This window comes from Bison bison, unplaced genomic scaffold, assembly GCF_000754665.1.
Source record: "Bison bison bison isolate TAMUID 2011002044 unplaced genomic scaffold, Bison_UMD1.0 scf7180017864177, whole genome shotgun sequence".
NCBI lineage: Eukaryota > Metazoa > Chordata > Mammalia > Artiodactyla > Bovidae > Bison > Bison bison.
The window spans coordinates 2,921,411-2,926,682 of NW_011494749.1; positions in this window are offsets into that span (position 1 = coordinate 2,921,411).

Sequence of the window (5,272 nt, forward strand, 5' to 3'; positions counted from 1 at the left end):
GCATTGAATCTATAGATTGCTTTGGGTAGGATACTCATTTTCATTATATTGATTCTTCCAATCCATGAACATGGTATATTTCTCCATCTATTAGTGTCCTCTTTGATTTCTTTCACCAGTGTTTTATAGTTTTCTATATATAGGTCTTTAGTTTCTTTAGGTAAGAATTTTAGCAATTAAAAAATAAATGACTAAATTTTAAACTAGATTTTTTTTGAAATTATTACATTTGACCAGTTTTTCATTAAGTGATGTGAAAATGATATTCCATATATCATTACTGATGATTGATTGGAGAGGCATAAAACTATATAATGGTGTACATTGCTTAGTTTAGACAGCTCAAGAAACCAACCATATAAATATAGTAATGCATGCTGTTTCTTTAATTATTACAACATAGGTACTATCATTTCAAAATATAAACTCAGTAATATTAATTTCACTGAAAAATATTGTTTATAGAATTATTATTGTATAAAATTCCTTGAATACATTATTCTTACAATTTGAATTTTCCCCTTTATGTTATTTTAGCTGAGGGTACAAATTCTTAACTCAGTTACTAGCATAAATCTTTAATAAAACTACACTTGTGTTAAAACATCACACAATTTGACCCTTTATCTAAATTGTACCAATACTTTTTATTGCCCAAGGATCTGAGGAAAGGATGATTTTGATGAATTACTAATGCAATTCCTGCTGTAAAAAATGCAAACCAGTGGCTATTGCAGGCCTCTTGGAGACAGTTCCTTGGTCCTGATCCACCAAACTGTGATGTTCCACTCCTGGAAAGGATCCAGTGGCATTGATCTATAGTACTGGGAAAGATTCAGGATATATAAGGTTTCCCAGAATTTTTTGATTAACTCATGCATGTGATAATGCTAATAAATTCAAGGAAGAACCATGCATCTGATTTATTTTAACTACAATCTATAAGCTATCATTTAAATTTATGCTTTATCTAAGTGCTATCTGAGATCTGGCCAGGGTGGGGACAGTTAAGCTGTCCTAATAGTCAACAGTAAGGGCAATTCTATGAGGTTGCTGAAGCGTGTTCTACGAATGTTGTTGCTATTGATGGTATAATCTTCAAGAAGTACTTCAGAAGCATTTCTCTTGCATCACATCTTCAAATAGTCTTCCTGCAATTTATTGATTCCTAATGCTGTCTCTCCAAATCAAAAACAAACAAAAAAAAGGCCATGGAATTTAAAAAATTTCCTTCTACTTGATTGCTCTCTGTGCAAACTGGCTTTCTCTAACTTAATATCCTGTATTGTGGTTTAAATCTATATTTTAATGCATAGCCTCTTAGTGATTATTAATTTAATAGTTCCTAAATATTTTTTATTAGATCCTTTATGAAATGAAACTACTTTTTAAGAAAAACAGTCATTGAGGTGTTTATACAAACAGCCATACTAAGCAGTTTTAACGAAGATCGGCTTCAACAAAAGGAATTCACTTATTCAGTAGGTAAGCAGAGTGACACGTTTTCATAGTCATTGTGTTTATCATGAAAGTCAGTCTGATATTCTGCCCCATTGTGAAACAAGGGTAAGTCTGAAAACACTTTTAAAATCTGTCTAGCCAAGTGGTTGGAATAGCTGCAAGCAGAAATAGCGTCGAGTTTGAGAAATGACAAGCCTAGAAGTATAGGTTTGTCAGTGTTTCGATGAGAAATTATATTTTCCATTCCCTTCCACCCAATGATCATATGCATATATTACATTAGTTCAGTTCAGTCTCTCAGTTGTGTCCAACTCTGTGACTCCATGGACTGCAGCATGCCAGGCTTCCCTGTCCATCACCAACTCCTGGAGCTTACTAAACTCATGTCCACTGAGTCCATGATGCCATCCAACCACCTCATCCTCTGTCATCTCCTTCTCCTCCCACCTTCAAACTTGCCCGGCATCAGGGTCTTTTCCAATGAGTCAGTTCTTTGCATCAGGTGGCCGAAGTATTGGAGCTTCAGCTTCAGCATCAATCCTTCCAATGAATATTCAGGACTGATTTCCTTTAGGATTGACTGGTTGGATCTCCTTGCAGTCCAAGCGACTCTCAAGAGTCCCTTGTATTTATTGCATACATATAGTCATATTTATTAGATAAACAAAACATATATATTCATATTTAACTTTTACATTTGTGCCTAGGTTTATATGTAGTTATAAACCTATTTATTAAAATGAAATTAGTTATTTAAATTAGACTAGTTATTTAGATTTTAAATCGTTTTAAGATTAGACTAGTTTTAAACTAGACTAGTTATTTAAATTAGATTAGTTATTTTCTTTTTTTTTTCAGGTGCACACTTTTTATTTGCAATATTTTTAAACCTGATACTGAACAGATTTATTTTTAGTTTCCTTTTTAAAAAATTTTAATGGAAATATAATTGATTTACAATGTTGTATTCATTTCAGGTGTATTATTTGCATTTTTTTTCTATTTTTTATTTTATTTTTTAACTTTACAATATTGTATTGGTTTTGCCATGTATCAACATGAATCCGCCACAGGTATACACGTGTTCCCCATCCTGAACCCTTCTCCCTCCTCCCTCCCCGTACCATCCCTCTGGGTCTTCCCAGTGCACCAGCCCCAAGCATCCAGCATCGTGCATCAAACCTGGACTGGCGACTCGTTTCATATATGATACTATACATGTTTCAATGCCATTCTCCCAAATCATCCCACCCTTATTATTTTCTTAAAATTTAAAAAAGCAAGTAAAATCATCCTCAGAATGTCTTTCTTATAAATTAAATCTTAGTGTGATTATACAGACTAACATACTTAAATATTTTAAAACCTGACTAAAGGAATACAATGATAGTAAATCATTGAGCTTTAATTTCCTGCTACAGCAATGATAAGACTGGGATGGGCAAAAAATAGGGGATGGATTCTATTCTTAAATTTGTGCTGGACCTGCCAATACTCTCATTAACTACTGTGCAGCATCACTCCTGACAGTGTAGAAGCTGAGTTCTCTCTGGAAAACATCAGATCACACCAGATCAGTCGCTCAGTTGTGTCCGACTCTTTGAGACCCCGTGAATCGCAGCACGCCAGGCCTCCCTGTCCATCACCAACTCCCGGAGTTCACCCAGACTCATGTCCATCGAGTCTGTGATGCCATCCAGCCATCTCATCCTCTGTCATCCACTTATCCTCCTGCCCCCAATCCCTCCCAGCATCAGAGTCTTTTCCAATGAGTCAACTCTTCGCATGAGGTGGCCAAAGTACTGGAGTTTCAGCTTTAGTATCATTCCTTCCAAAGAAATCCCAGGGCTGATCTCCTTCAGAATGGACTGGTTGGATCTCCTTGCAGTCCAAGGGACTCTCAAGAGTCTTCTCCAACACCACAGTTCAAAAGCATCAATTCTTCGGCGCTCAGCCTTCTTCACAGTCCAATTCTTTGGTCTTTCATTAAACTGTAAAATTTTAGATAAATATTTAACTCCTCCATATGGACAAACTTTACAAAATTTTTAAAAGATTAATGCTTTTTGCATATGATGATAGATGATGCTATCATTCTGGATGTTCTTTTTTCAAAAAAAAATATTCAATAAGCATCAATCATCCACAAAGTGCAAAGACTACAGAGATATAAAGCTGAATAAGAATGTTCTAGGCCTTGCAGGAATATCCAGAGCACACAGTTTAGGAGACAAGTCATTCAACCCACACATTTCTAATTATATTTCTCAGATACTCAAAGAGTTTAGGTTCATGAGTGCTACATACCACCATGCATTATCTAAAAAAAAATAGAACTTTGAGAAAAAGAAAAAACCATATAAAATTATAGCAGGCTCTTTATCTTTGCCTATACAGAGCACAACATAAAAGGAACTTAGAAGAAGCAGGTAGGTAAGTTCTTTTGCATCATTTTTTTTAAGAGTCTGCATATAAGCAATATCATACAATATTTCTGTCTCTGACTTCACTCAGTATAACAATCTCTAGGTCTATCCATGTTGCTACAAATGGCATTATTTCATTGTTTTTAAGGCTGAGTAATATTCCAAAGTATATATGTACCACATCTTCTTTATCCTTTCCTCTGTTGTTGGACATTTAGTTTGCTTCCATGTCTTGACTATTTTCAGCTGAGCTGCTATGCACATTGGGGTGCATGTTTCCTTTCAGAACAAGTTTTTATCCAGATATATGCCCAGGAGTTTATCAGGCACTCTATTTATCAGATCTAGGCCCTTAAATCTATTTCTCCCTTCCACTGCATAATCATAAGGGATTTGATTTAGGTCATACCTGAATGGTCTAGTGGTTTTCCCTACTTTCTTCAATTTAAGTCTGAATTTGGCAATAAGGAGTTCATGGTCTGAGCCACAGTCAGCTCCTGGTCTTGTTTTTGCTGACTGTATAGAGCTTCTCCATCTTTGGCTGCAAAGAATATAATCAATCTGATTTCGGTGTTGACCATCTGGTGATGTCCATGTATAGAGTCTTCTCTTGTGTTAGAAGAAGAGGGTGTTTGTTATGACCAGTGCATTTTCTTGGCAAAATTCTATTAGTCTTTGCCCTGCTTCATTCCATATTCCAAGGCCAAATTTGCCTGTTACTCCAGGTGTTTCTTGGCTGCCTACTTTTGCATTCCAGTCCCCTATAATGAAAAGGACGTCTTTTTTGGGTGTTAGTTCTAAAAGGTCTTGTAAGTCTTCATATAACTGTTCAACTTCAGCTTCTTCAGTGTTACTGGTTGGGGCATAGACTTGGATTACTGTGATATTGAATGGTTTGCCTTGGAAACGAACAGTGATCATTCTGCCGTTTTTGAGATTGTATCCCAGTACTGCATTTCGGACTCTTTTGTTGACTATGATGGTTACTCCATTTCTTCTGAGGGATTCCTGGCCATAGTAGTAGATATAATGGTCATCTGAGTTAAATTCACCCATTCCAGTCCATTTTAGTTCGCTGATTCCTAGAATGTAGACATTCACTCTTGCTATCTCTTGTTTGACCACTTCATGGGAAATAGATGGGGAAACAGTGGAAACAGTGTCAGACTTTACTTTTTTGGGCTCCAAAATCACTGCAGATGGTGACTGAAGCCATGAAATTAAAAGATGCTTACTCCTTGGAAGGAAAGTTATGACCAACCTAGATAGCATATTTAAAAGTAGAGACATTACTTTGCCAACAAAGGTCTGTCTAGTGAAGGCTATGGTTTTTCCTGTGGTCATGTATGGATGTGAGAGTTGGACTGTGAAGAAGGCTGATTGCC